Consider the following 14,608-nt stretch of genomic DNA (forward strand, 5'->3'; position numbering starts at 1 on the left):
CTTCCTCTCCTCTCCTCTCTAACTTCAGACTGGATTCCTCTCTGCTCTCTAACTTCAGACTGGATTCCTCTCCTCTGCTGTCTAACTTCAGACTGGCTTCCTCTCCTCTCTAACTTCAGACTGGCTTCCTCTCCTCTCCTCTCTAACTTCAGACTGGCTTCCTCTCCTCTGCTCTCTAACTTCAGACTGGATTCCTCTCCTCTGCTCTCTAACTTCAGACTGGCTTCCTCTCCTCTCCTCTCTAACTTCAGACTGGATTCCTCTGCTCTGCTCTCTAACTTCAGACTGGATTCCTCTCCTCTCTAACTTCAGACTGGCTTCCTCTCCTCTCCTCTCTAACTTCAGACTGGATTCCTCTCCTCTGCTCTCTAACTTCAGACTGGATTCCTCTCTGCTCTCTAACTTCAGACTGGCTTCCTCTCCTCTGCTCTCTAACTTCAGACTGGCTTCCTCTCCTCTCCTCTCTAACTTCAGACTGGATTCCTCTCCTCTGCTCTCTAACTTCAGACTGGATTCCTCTCTGCTCTCTAACTTCAGACTGGCTTCCTCTCCTCTGCTCTCTAACTTCAGACTGGCTTCCTCTCCTCTGCTCTCTAACTTCAGACTGGATTCCTCTCCTCTGCTCTCTAACTTCAGACTGGCTTCCTCTCCTCTCCTCTCTAACTTCAGACTGGATTCCTCTCCTCTGCTCTCTAACTTCAGACTGGCTTCCTCTCCTCTGCCCTCTAACTTCAGACTGGATTCCTCTCCTCTGCTCTCTAACTTCAGACTGGATTCCTCTCCTCTGCTCTCTAACTTCAGACTGGCTTCCTCTCCTCTCTAACTTCAGACTGGCTTCCTCTCCTCTGCTCTCTAACTTCAGACTGGCTTCCTCTGCTCTCTAACTTCAGACTGGCTTCCTCTCCTCTGCTCTCTAACTTCAGACTGGATTCCTCTCTGCTCTCTAACTTCAGACTGGCTTCCTCTCCTCTCCTCTCTAACTTCAGACTGGCTTCCTCTGCTCTCTAACTTCAGACTGGCTTCCTCTCCTCTGCTCTCTAACATCAGACTGGATTCCTCTCCTCTGCTCTCTAACTTCAGACTGGCTTCCTCTCCTCTGCTCTCTAACTTCAGACTGGATTCCTCTCCTCTGCTCTCTAACTTCAGACTGGCTTCCTCTCTAACTTCAGACTGGCTTCCTCTCCTCTGCTCTCTAACTTCAGACTGGCTTCCTCTCCTCTGCTCTATAACTTCAGACTGGCTTCCTCTGCTCTCTAACTTCAGACTGGATTCCTCTCCTCTCCTCTCTAACTTCAGACTGGATTCCTCTCCTCTGCTCTCTAACTTCAGACTGGATTCCTCTCCTCTGCTCTCTAACTTCAGACTGGCTTCCTCTCCTCTCCTCTCTAACTTCAGACTGGCTTCCTCTCCTCTGCTCTCTAACTTCAGACTGGCTTCCTCTGCTCTCTAACTTCAGACTGGATTCCTCTCTGCTCTCTAACTTCAGACTGGATTCCTCTCCTCTGCTCTCTAACTTCAGACTGGATTCCTCTCCTCTGCTCTCTAACTTCAGACTGGATTCCTCTCTGCTCTCTAACATCAGACTGGATTCCTCTCCTCTGCTCTCTAACTTCAGACTGGCTTCCTCTGCTCTCTAACTTCAGACTGGATTCCTCTCCTCTCTAACTTCAGACTGGCTTCCTCTCCTCTGCTCTCTAACTTCAGACTGGCTTCCTCTGCTCTCTAACTTCAGACTGGATTCCTCTCTGCTCTCTAACTTCAGACTGGCTTCCTCTCCTCTCCTCTCTAACTTCAGACTGGATTCCTCTCTGCTCTCTAACTTCAGACTGGATTCCTCTCCTCTGCTCTCTAACTTCAGACTGGCTTCCTCTCCTCTGCTCTCTAACTTCAGACTGGATTCCTCTCCTCTGCTCTCTAACTTCAGACTGGCTTCCTCTCCTCTGCTCTCTAACTTCAGACTGGATTCCTCTCCTCTGCTCTCTAACTTCAGACTGGATTCCTCTCTGCTCTCTAACTTCAGACTGGATTCCTCTCCTCTGCTCTCTAACTTCAGACTGGCTTCCTCTCCTCTGCTCTCTAACTTCAGACTGGATTCCTCTCCTCTGCTCTCTAACTTCAGACTGGATTCCTCTCCTCTGCCCTCTAACTTCAGACTGGATTCCTCTCCTCTGCTCTCTAACTTCAGACTGGCTTCCTCTCCTCTGCTCTCTAACCTCAGACTGGCTTCCTCTCCTCTGCTCTCTAACTTCAGACTGGATTCCTCTGCTCTCTAACTTCAGACTGGATTCCTCTCCTCTGCTCTCTAACCTCAGACTGGCTTCCTCTCCTCTGCTCTCTAACTTCAGACTGGATTCCTCTGCTCTCTAACTTCAGACTGGCTTCCTCTCCTCTGCTCTCTAACTTCAGACTGGATTCCTCTGCTCTCTAACTTCAGACTGGATTCCTCTCCTCTGCCCTCTAACTTCAGACTGGCTTCCTCTGCTCTCTAACTTCAGACTGGATTCCTCTCCTCTGCTCTCTAACTTCAGACTGGTTTCCTCTCCTCTGCTCTCTAACTTCAGACTGGATTCCTCTCCTCTGCTCTCTAACTTCAGACTGGCTTCCTCTCCTCTGCCCTCTAACTTCAGACTGGATTCCTCTGCTCTCTAACTTCAGACTGGCTTCCTCTCCTCTCTAACTTCAGACTGGATTCCTCTCCTCTGCTCTCTAACTTCAGACTGGATTCCTCTCCTCTGCTCTCTAACTTCATCCTGGATTCCTCTGCTCTCTAACTTCAGACTGGCTTCCTCTGCTCTCTAACTTCAGACTGGCTTCCTCTCCTCTGCTCTCTAACTTCAGACTGGATTCCTCTCCTCTGCTCTCTAACTTCATCCTGGATTCCTCTGCTCTCTAACTTCAGACTGGCTTCCTCTCCTCTGCTCTCTAACTTCAGACTGGATTCCTCTCCTCTGCTCTCTAACTTCAGACTGGATTCCTCTCCTCTGCTCTCTAACTTCAGACTGGATTCCTCTCCTCTGCTCTCTAACTTCAGACTGGATTCCTCTCCTCTGCTCTCTAACTTCAGACTGGCTTCCTCTCCTCTGCTCTCTAACTTCAGACTGGCTTCCTCTGCTCTCTAACTTCAGACTGGATTCCTCTCCTCTGTCCTCTAACTTCAGACTGGATTCCTCTCCTCTGTCCTCTAACTTCAGAATGGCTTCCTCTCCTCTGCTCTCTAACTTCAGACTGGATTCCTCTCTGCTCTCTAACTTCAGACTGGCTTCCTCTCCTCTGCTCTCTAACTTCAGACTGGCTTCCTCTCCTCTGCTCTCTAACTTCAGACTGGATTCCTCTCCTCTGCTCTCTAACTTCAGACTGGATTCCTCTCTGCTCTCTAACTTCAGACTGGATTCCTCTCTGCTCTCTAACTTCAGACTGGATTCCTCTCTGCTCTCTAACTTTAGACTGGCTTCCTCTCCTCTGCTCTCTAACTTCAGACTGGCTTCCTCTCTCCTCTCTAACTTCAGACTGGCTTCCTCTCCTCTGCCCTCTAACTTCAGACTGGATTCCTCTCCTCTGCTCTCTAACTTCAGACTGGCTTCCTCTCCTCTCCTCTCTAACTTCAGACTGGCTTCCTCTCCTCTGCTCTCTAACTTCAGACTGGATTCCTCTCCTCTGCTCTCTAACTTCAGACTGGATTCCTCTCCTCTGCTCTCTAACTTCAGACTGGATTCCTCTCCTCTCTAACTCCAGACTGGCTTCCTCTCCTCTCCTCTCTAACTTCAGACTGGATTCCTCTGCTCTCTAACTTCAGACTGGCTTCCTCTCCTCTGCTCTCTAACTTCAGACTGGCTTCCTCTCCTCTCCTCTCTAACTTCAGACTGGCTTCCTCTCCTCTGCTCTCTAACTTCAGACTGGCTTCCTCTCCTCTGCTCTCTAACTTCAGACTGGATTCCTCTCCTCTCTAACTTCAGACTGGATTCCTCTCCTCTGCTCTCTAACTTCAGACTGGATTCCTCTCCTCTGCTCTCTAACTTCAGACTGGCTTCCTCTCCTCTCCTCTCTAACTTCAGACTGGATTCCTCTGCTCTGCTCTCTAACTTCAGACTGGCTTCCTCTCCTCTGCTCTCTAACTTCAGACTGGATTCCTCTCCTCTGCTCTCTAACTTCAGACTGGATTCCTCTCCTCTGCTCTCTAACTTCAGACTGGCTTCCTCTCCTCTGCTCTCTAACTTCAGACTGGCTTCCTCTCCTCTCCTCTCTAACTTCAGACTGGATTCCTCTCCTCTCTAACTTCAGACTGGCTTCCTCTCCTCTGCTCTCTAACTTCAGACTGGATTCCTCTCCTCTGCTCTCTAACTTCATACTGGATTCCTCTCCTCTGCTCTCTAACTTCAGACTGGATTCCTCTCCTCTGCTCTCTAACTTCAGACTGGATTCCTCTCCTCTCTAACTCCAGACTGGATTCCTCTCTGCTCTCTAACTTCAGACTGGATTCCTCTCCTCTGCTCTCTAACTTCAGACTGGATTCCTCTCCTCTGCTCTCTAACTTCAGACTGGCTTCCTCTCCTCTCCTCTCTAACTTCAGACTGGATTCCTCTCCTCTCTAACTTCAGACTGGCTTCCTCTCCTCTGCTCTCTAACTTCAGACTGGCTTCCTCTCCTCTGCTCTCTAACTCCAGACTGGATTCCTCTCCTCTGCTCTCTAACTTCAGACTGGCTTCCTCTGCTCTCTAACTTCAGACTGGATTCCTCTGCTCTGCTCTCTAACTTCAGACTGGCTTCCTCTCCTCTGCTCTCTAACTTCAGACTGGATTCCTCTCTGCTCTCTAACTTCAGACTGGCTTCCTCTCCTCTCCTCTCTAACTTCAGACTGGCTTCCTCTCCTCTCTAACTTCAGACTGGATTCCTCTCCTCTGCTCTCTAACTTCAGACTGGCTTCCTCTCCTCTGCTCTCTAACTCCAGACTGGATTCCTCTCCTCTCTAACTTCAGACTGGCTTCCTCTCCTCTCTAACTTCAGACTGGATTCCTCTCCTCTGCTCTCTAACTTCAGACTGGCTTCCTCTCCTCTCCTCTCTAACTTCAGACTGGATTCCTCTCCTCTCTAACTTCAGACTGGCTTCCTCTCCTCTGCTCTCTAACTTCAGACTGGATTCCTCTCCTCTGCTCTCTAACTTCAGACTGGATTCCTCTCCTCTGCTCTCTAACTTCAGACTGGATTCCTCTCCTCTCTAACTCCAGACTGGATTCCTCTCTGCTCTCTAACTTCAGACTGGATTCCTCTCCTCTGCTCTCTAACTTCAGACTGGATTCCTCTCCTCTGCTCTCTAACTTCAGACTGGCTTCCTCTCCTCTCCTCTCTAACTTCAGACTGGATTCCTCTCCTCTCTAACTTCAGACTGGCTTCCTCTCCTCTGCTCTCTAACTTCAGACTGGCTTCCTCTCCTCTGCTCTCTAACTCCAGACTGGATTCCTCTCCTCTGCTCTCTAACTTCAGACTGGCTTCCTCTGCTCTCTAACTCCAGACTGGATTCCTCTCCTCTGCTCTCTAACTTCAGACTGGCTTCCTCTGCTCTCTAACTTCAGACTGGATTCCTCTGCTCTGCTCTCTAACTTCAGACTGGCTTCCTCTCCTCTGCTCTCTAACTTCAGACTGGATTCCTCTCTGCTCTCTAACTTCAGACTGGCTTCCTCTCCTCTGCTCTCTAACTTCAGACTGGATTCCTCTCCTCTGCTCTCTAACTTCAGACTGGATTCCTCTCCTCTGCTCTCTAACTTCAGACTGGATTCCTCTGCTCTGCTCTCTAACTTCAGCCTGGCTTCCTCTCCTCTGCTCTCTAACTTCAGACTGGATTCCTCTCCTCTGCTCTCTAACTTCAGACTGGATTCCTCTCCTCTGCTCTCTAACTTCAGACTGGCTTCCTCTCCTCTGCTCTCTAACTTCAGACTGGCTTCCTCTGCTCTGCTCTCTAACATCAGACTGGCTTCCTCTCCTCTGCTCTCTAACATCAGACTGGATTCCTCTGCTCTGCTCTCTAACTTCAGACTGGATTCCTCTCCTCTGCTCTCTAACTTCAGACTGGATTCCTCTCCTCTGCTCTCTAACTTCAGACTGGCTTCCTCTCCTCTGCCCTCTAACTTCAGACTGGATTCCTCTCCTCTGCTCTCTAACTTCAGACTGGATTCCTCTCCTCTGCTCTCTAACTTCAGACTGGCTTCCTCTCCTCTGCTCTCTAACTTCAGACTGGCTTCCTCTCCTCTGCTCTCTAACTTCAGACTGGATTCCTCTCTGCTCTCTAACTTCAGACTGGCTTCCTCTCCTCTGCTCTCTAACTTCAGACTGGCTTCCTCTCCTCTCCTCTCTAACTTCAGACTGGCTTCCTCTCCTCTGCTCTCTAACTTCAGACTGGATTCCTCTCCTCTGCTCTATAACTTCAGACTGGCTTCCTCTCCTCTGCTCTCTAACTTCAGACTGGATTCCTCTCCTCTGCTCTCTAACTTCAGACTGGATTCCTCTCCTCTGCCCTCTAACTTCAGACTGGATTCCTCTGCTCTCTAACTTCAGACTGGATTCCTCTCCTCTGCTCTCTAACTTCAGACTGGCTTCCTCTGCTCTCTAACTTCAGACTGGCTTCCTCTCCTCTGCTCTCTAACTTCAGACTGGCTTCCTCTCCTCTGCTCTCTAACTTCAGACTGGCTTCCTCTCCTCTCCTCTCTAACTTCAGACTGGATTCCTCTCTGCTCTCTAACTTCAGACTGGATTCCTCTCCTCTGCTCTCTAACTTCAGACTGGATTCCTCTCCTCTCTAACTTCAGACTGGCTTCCTCTCCTCTGCTCTCTAACTTCAGACTGGATTCCTCTCCTCTGCTCTCTAACTTCAGACTGGATTCCTCTCCTCTCTAACTTCAGACTGGCTTCCTCTCCTCTGCTCTCTAACTTCAGACTGGATTCCTCTCCTCTGCTCTCTAACTTCAGACTGGATTCCTCTCCTCTGCTCTCTAACTTCAGACTGGATTCCTCTCTGCTCTCTAACTTCAGACTGGATTCCTCTCTGCTCTCTAACTTCAGACTGGATTCCTCTCTGCTCTCTAACTTCAGACTGGATTCCTCTCCTCTGTCCTCTAACTTGGCAATTCTAATAGCCGTGTGACCCAGTTTGAATCCAATTGAATTAAATCACCATATTTAGAGTAACCCCCACTTACAGCCGGTAAGCCAGTTGAGATGACTTATTAGACTCGGTATTCTCCCTCTGACTAGAATATTAAAACAGCATTGGTTGGTTTTCCACCACAAGCCCAGCAGCATTATGAATCACTGAGGTTACGCTCCAAATGGCACCCTATTCCCTATATAGTGCACTACTTTTGACCAGGGCCTATAGCATAGGGATCATAGGACCATAGGTGCTATGGTCACAAGTAGTGCACTATATAGGGAATAGGGTGTCATTTGGGACAAAGCCACTGATTTTTATTTATCATTTGCAGTGGAGGGCACTCAGAGCCATTGTGTGAGCTAGCAATGTTAAACTTTAATGTTGAGTCCATTAATGTTGTCTCAGCATCTTTGTTATTCTGTTCAAAGAAGATGTTGATTATGTCTTGCAGGTCGAGGTGAACGATGAAGCTTCAATGTGGACTGGACTTGTAGAGAGGTGAATAACAGGGTTACAAAGGTGGACACGTCAGAAACTCTCTGAGTCCCCGTCACCGTGGACTTGGCTGCAGGCGTGGAAATGCCAATCGTGTTGTGTCATAAAAGTCCATCACGCATTTCTATGGGACACCGTGCTCCAACTCCCCCAGTCAAGTGCTATCGGTTAAAAAAAACATTGTGTTCCTGAAGTGTTTACATTTCAACTGGAGTTGAAGGCCTGAAAACAACGTGATTGGATTACTGACATTGGAGTAATGATACATTGGAGTAATGATACTTTGTCTTAACATTTGGGTTGTATATTTTTTTTCCCTCTATGGCATAAGGTTCCACTATTGTGATATGGGATTCATCTGTAAAAAAAATATTTTAAGAATAAACAGACAAATTATTCAAACTTGTGCATGTGAATCTTTTCGTTATGAATTGCCTGGCTGACATTTTAGTTTTTTGTATACGGACTCAACGTTTGTTATTAGGTGTGGCCTTCCATAGACAATGTGTGTTTACTATGACAAGAGAAAGCAAATGAGGTTACACTAAATTAATTTATGATATGACATGCTTGCCATCACATCTTCAGTACTATCAATAGGATGGTGGTTTTAATGTACACTGCTCAAAAAAATAAAGGGAACACTAAAATAACACATCCTAGATCTGAATGAATGAAATAATCTTATTGAATACTTTTTTCTTTACATAGTTGAATGTGCTGACAACAAAATCATACAAAAATGATCAATGGAAATCAAATGTATCAACCCATGGAGGTCTGGATTTGGAGTCACCCTCAAAATTAAAGTGGAAAACCACACTACAGGCTGATCCAACTTTGATGTAATGTCCTTAAAACAAGTCAAAATGAGGCTCAGTAGTGTGTGTGGCCTCCACGTGCCTGTATGACCTCCCTACAACGCCTGCTCCTGATGGATCTCCTCCCAGACCTGGACTAAAGCATCCACCAACTCCTGGACAGTCTGTGGTGCAACGTGGCGTTGGTGGATGGAGCGAGACATGATGTCCCAGATGTGCTCAATTGGATTCAGGTCTGGGGAACGGGCGGGCCAGTCCATAGCATCAATGCCTTCCTCTTGCAGGAACTGTTGACACACTCCAGCCACATGAGGTCTAGCATTGTCTTGCATTAGGAGGAACCCAGGGCCAACCGCACCAGCATATGGTCTCACAAGGGGTCTGAGGATCTCATCTCGGTACCTAATGGCAGTCAGGCTACCTCTGGCGAGCACATGGAGGGCTGTGCGGCCCCCCAAAGAAATGCCACCCCACACCATGACTGACCCACCGCCAAACCGGTCATGCTGGAGGATGTTGCAGGCAGCAGAACGTTCTCCACGGCGTCTCCAGACTCTGTCACGTCTGTCACGTGCTCAGTGTGAACCTGCTTTCATCTGTGAAGAGCACAGGGCGCCAATGGCGAATTTGCTAATCTTGGTGTTCTCTGGCAAATGCGAAACGTCCTGCACGGTGTTGGGCTGTAAGCGCAACCCCCACCTGTGGACGTCGGGCCCTCATACCACCCTCATGGAGTCTGTTTCTGACCGTTTGAGCAGACACATGCACATTTGTGGCCTGCTGGAGGTCATTTTGCAGGGCTCTGGCAGTGCTCCTCCTGCTCCTCCTTGCACAAAGGCGGAGGTAGCAGTCCTGCTGCTGGGTTGTTGCCCTCCTACGACCTCCTCCATGTCTCCTGATGTACTGGCCTGTCTCCTGGTAGCGCCTCCATGCTCTGGACACTACGCTGACAGACACAGCAAACCTTCTTGCCACAGCTCGCATTGATGTGCCATCCTGGATGAGCTGCACTACCTGAGCCACTTGTGTGGGTTGTAGACTCCGTCTCATGCTACCACTAGAGTGAAAGCACCGCCAGCATTCAAAAGTGACCAAAACATCAGCCAGGAAGCATAGGAACTGAGAAGTGGTCTGTGGTCACCACCTGCAAAACCAGTCCTTTATTGGGGGTGTCTTGCTAATTGGCTATAATTTCCACCTATTGTCTATTCCATTTGCACAACAGCATGTGAAATGTATTGTCAATCAGTGTTGCTTCCTAAGTGGACAGTTTGATTTCACAGAAGTGTGATTGACTTGGAGTTACATTGTGTTGTTTAAGTGTTCCCTTTATTTTTTTGAGCAGTTTATTTACATTTTTGCAGATCATTCCATTTTAAAGTGTGTAGTCAGTCTTGCAGTGTTATTCAAATGAAGTGTTTCTCCCCTCGACTTGGTGCTTTGTGTAAACTGATTATGCTCACTGAAGCGATAACTTTCATTATGGTTCTATCTATAGAAGGGAGCGAGAGACAGAACAGAGATAAGGGAGGGAGAGAGAGACAGAGAAGAGAGATAAGGGAGGGGGAGAGAGAGAGAGAGAAGGAAGGGAGAGAGAAGGAAGGGAGAGAGAAGGAAGGGAGAGAGAGAAGCGAGAAGGAAGAGAGAGAGAAGCAAGGGAGAGAGAGAGAAGAGAGAGAAGGAAGTGAGAGAGAGAGAGAGAGAGTAGGAAGGGAGAGAAAGAGAGAGTAGGAAGGGAGAGAAATAGAGAGAAGGAAGGGAGAGAGAGATGGAAGAGGGAGGGAGACAGAAGTCAGAGAGTGCGAGAGAGAGAGAGATGACATCAGTTAATCCAGCGTTTCAGTTAAACCCATCAGCTCTTCCACAGCTCACCTTAAGAGACTGAAACGATAAAACTGCTAAATAAAATACATTTCTTCCTGGAAGGGTGTCCCTCTGGCAAGAAATAATTGACTGAACCTACATTTATGGCCGGGGTTTTGTACATCATTTTAAGTGCAGCATCTCACCTGATTATTCCACTTTCGTCCCAAATGCTGCTCTATTCCCTTTATACCGCAGTGCTTTTGACCTTATGTCATCATTCGACATTGGCTAGAATATTCGTTGTGCATTTAGATTTCAAGAAAATGTATAGCTAAGACAATCCTTTTTCACTCTCCCACTGACTTCCCAAACCCTGGGCTGGCTTGTTTAATCTGCTTCTCATAAGTGTCGGCCACTTGGAACTCTGGGTTTAAAAACTCTGCTGTGGCCTAGGGCAGGTGTTATCACCTGAGTGGTTGGAACTCTGCTGTGGCCTAGGGCAGGTGTTATCACCTGAGTGGTTGGAACTCTGCTGTGGCATAGGGCAGGTGTTATCACCTGAGTGGTTGGAACTCTGCTGTGGCCTAGGGCAGGTGTTATCACCTGAGTGGTTGGAACTCTGCTGTGGCCTAGGGCAGGTGTTATCACCTGAGTGGTTGGAACTCTGCTGTGGCCTAGGGCAGGTGTTATCACCTGAGTGGTTGGAACTCTGCTGTGGCCTAGGGCAGGTGTTATCACCTGAGTGGTTGGAACTCTGCTGTGGCCTAGGGCAGGTGTTATCACCTGAGTGGTTGGAACTCTGCTGTGGCCTAGGGCAGGTGTTATCACCTGAGTGGTTGGAACTCTGCTGTGGCCTAGGGCAGGTGTTATCACCTGAGTGGTTGGAACTCTGCTGTGGCCTAGGGCAGGTGTTATCACCTGAGTGGTTGGAACTCTGCTGTGGCCTAGGGCAGGTGTTATCACCTGAGTGGTTGGAACTCTGCTGTGGCCTAGGGCAGGTGTTATCACCTGAGTGGTTGGAACTCTGCTGTGGCCTAGGGTGTGTTCTCACCTGTGGTTGGAACTCTGCTGTGGCCTAGGGTGTGTTCTCACCTGTGGTTGGAACTCTGCTGTGGCCTAGGGTGTGTTATCACCTGAGTGGTTGGAACTCTGCTGTGGCCTAGGGCAGGTGTTATCACCTGAGTGGTTGGAACTCTGCTGTGGCCTAGGGCAGGTGTTATCACCTGAGTGGTTGGAACTCTGCTGTGGCCTAGGGTGTGTTCTCACCTGTGGTTGGAACTCTGCTGTGGCCTAGGGTGTGTTCTCACCTGTGGTTGGAACTCTGCTGTGGCCTAGGGTGTGTTATCACCTGAGTGGTTGGAACTCTGCTGTGGCCTAGGGCAGGTGTTCTCAAAGTGGGGTCCACAGACCCCTGTTTTTTATTGATTTTTTACATTATAAAAAAAGAAAGAATATTACTAACAACAACATTAATTAAACAGATTTTGGATATTCTTACTCCCGGGCAACATGGGAGGCTCACAGGGATATTGGTATCCACAGTACTCCATCAATTATACATTTGTCAACTCAATAAAAACATTATTTTTTTTAAAAACATGAATGCACTGTAATTTAAGCTTTTAAACGTCTAAGTTTTCTCTCTGCCTTATCGCCAAAAAATGTGAATTGCTAAAAATCAAATAGTTCCCCTAATTTCAGTTTGTGAAAAAAAACAAGCATTCATTTTATAAAGTCATTGTACCATCTAAACCGCTGTGAAATATATTTTCCATGACCAAAAATATTGTATTTTCAGCTGTTTGAAGCTGGTGTACAAAACCGAAAATAAAGCAAAAACTAAACTTAAGAACAGGAAGCATAGAAATAGCGCACATAGAACAGATCTACCGCTTCTTAGACCTGCTTTCAATGAGAATGGCAGATCTATAATTCACATTTCTATGTGCATTTTTATCAGGTCGCCCAGAAAGTGACATATTGCAGCTTGAAAGCAACAACAAATCTCTGTCCCCATGACAAAACGTGTAGAATTGCAGGAAATTTGTTTGAAAACTGCAAAATGTTCTCTCCGACGCTAAGAGATGAGGCTTTAAAATGTCCTTCCCAGGGCTCGAGACTTGGTTCGTCCGGCCATGCACTGCCAAAGTCATAGTAGAACTCCTTGTATGCTCTTTTTGTTTTATCTCACTCCAGTTGTGTTCTGATTATGAGGGGGTCCCTGATGAATTTGCTATCACAAAAGGGGTTCCTGGCCCCAGAACGTTTTAGGACCCTTGGCCAAGGGCATGTTATAACGTGAGTGGTTGAAACTCTGCTGTGGTTGAACTTTAATCCCATGAGGAAGTCAGAAAACAATTGAAACGTTTCACAAGTGAAAATAAGCTTTACCCGCCCTGACAGGAGGTAAGGTACACACACTAATCAAGGTAAGGTCTCTCTTGGTTTCTAACACTTTCATGTCAAAATAACGTTTGATTCATATTGTAGAAAAGCTATAAAAATGGAAAATGAAAAAGCTTGAAAAATGAAAAGTTGTCATTTTTACATCATGGACTATCAGTCATTACATTCATAGCGCCATCTAAGCATTTTAGAGTGGTTAAACTTCTCTGTTTCGTCTGTTTTGCAAACCTAGTGGCAGGGCTGCCGTTTGGCTGACTTTTTCCACATTTTGTTACGTTACAGCCTTATTCTAAAATTGATTAAATAGTTTTTTTCCCCTCATCAATCTACACACAATATCCCATAATGACAAAGCAAAAATGGGTTTTTAGACATTTGTGCAAATTTCAAAAAAATAAAAACTGAAATATGACATTTACATAAGTATTTGTGTTGAAACACCTTTGACAGCGATTACAGCCTTGAGTCTTCTTGGGTATGACACTAAAAGCTTGGCAAACCTGTATTTGGGGAGTTTCTCCCATTCTTCTCTGCAGATACTCTCAAGCTCTGTGTGGTTGGATGGGGAGCGTTGCTGCACAGCTATTTTCAGGTCTCTCCAGAGATGTTCGATTGGGTTCAAGTCCGGGCTCTGGCTGGGCCACTCAAGGACATTCAGAGACTTGTCCCGAAGCCACTCCTGCGTTGTCTTGGCTGTGTGCTTAGGGTCGTTGTCCTGTTGGAAGGTGACCCTTCGCCCCCAGTCTGAGGTCCTGAGCGCTCTGGAGCAGGTTTTCATCAAGGATCTCTCTGTATTTTGCTCCGATCATCTTTCCCTCTATCCTAACTAGTCTCCCAGTACCTGCCGCTGAAAAACATCCCCACAGCATGATGCTGCCACCACCATGCTTCACCGTAGGGATGGAGCCAGGTTTCCTCCAGACATGACGCTTTACATTCAGGCCAAAGAGTTCAGTCTTGGTTTCATCAGACCAGAGAATCTTGTTTCTCATGGTCTGAGAGTCCTTTAGGTGCCTTTTGGCAAACTCCAAGCGGGCTGTCATGTGCCTTTTACTGAGGAGTTGCTTCCGTCTGGCCACTCTACCATAAAGGCCTGATTGGTGGAGTGCTGCAGAGATGGTTGTCCTTCTGGAAGGTTCTCCCATCCCCACAGAGGAAGTCTGGAGCCCTTTCAGAGTGATAATTGGGTTCTTGGTCCCCTCCCTGACCAAGGCCCTTCTCAACCGATTGCTCAGATTGGCTGGGCGGCCAGCTCTAGGAAGAGTCTTGGTGGTTCCAAACTTCTTCCATTTAAGAATGATGGAGGCCACTGTGTTCTTGAGGACCTTCAATGCTGCAGAAATTTTTTGGTACCCTTCCCCAGATCTGTGCCTCGACACAATCCTGTCTCGGAGCTCTACGGACAATTTCTTCGACCTCATGGCTTGGTTTTTGCTCTGACATGCACTGTCAACTGTGGGACCTTATACAGACAGGTGTGTGCCTTTCCAAATCATGTCCAATCAATTGAATTTACCACAGGTGGACTCCAATCAAGTTGTAGAAACATCTCAAGGATGATCAATGGAAACGGGATGCACCTGAGCTCAATTTCGAGTCTCATAGCAAAGGGTGTGAATACTTATGTAAATAAGGTATTTCAGTTTTTTATTTTTAATACATTTGCTAACATTTCTAAAAACCTGTTTTCGCTTTGTCATTATGGGGTATTGTGTGTAGATTGTTGAGAAAAAAATGGTATTTAGTCCAGTTTAGAATAAGGCTGTGACGTAATCTTTTTTTGAAAAAGGGAAGGGGTCTGAATACTTTCCGAATGCCTTGCAAAAGTATTCAGACCCCTTGGATTTCATCACATTTTATTGTGTTACAAAGTGGGATTAAAATGGTTGTAATTTCTTTTTTTTCTACACAAAATCAAAGTGGAAAATAGCTTTTCCCA

General features: G+C 47.1%; 2 protein-coding genes across 2 annotated transcripts in view; both read left to right on the top strand.

Moving 5' to 3' along the window:
- LOC311111097 (activating signal cointegrator 1 complex subunit 1-like) overlaps nucleotides 1-8,032 on the top strand; it is a 41,013-nt gene extending 32,981 nt beyond the window's left edge. Inside the window, exon 10 of the mRNA XM_084189097.1 lies at nucleotides 7,593-8,032. The gene's annotated coding sequence lies outside the window, so the exon portion shown is untranslated. The remainder of the gene's footprint in view (nucleotides 1-7,592) is intronic.
- Nucleotides 1-14,608, top strand: part of LOC311111085 (dnaJ homolog subfamily B member 12-like) — a 248,254-nt gene that overhangs the window by 71,038 nt on the left and 162,608 nt on the right. The gene's annotated exons all lie outside the window — the stretch shown is intronic.

The sequence above is a fragment of the Coregonus lavaretus genome (genome assembly GCF_964263955.1).
Source record: "Coregonus lavaretus genome assembly, contig: SUPER_36_unloc_1, whole genome shotgun sequence".
NCBI classification, from domain to species: Eukaryota; Metazoa; Chordata; class Actinopteri; order Salmoniformes; family Salmonidae; genus Coregonus; species Coregonus lavaretus.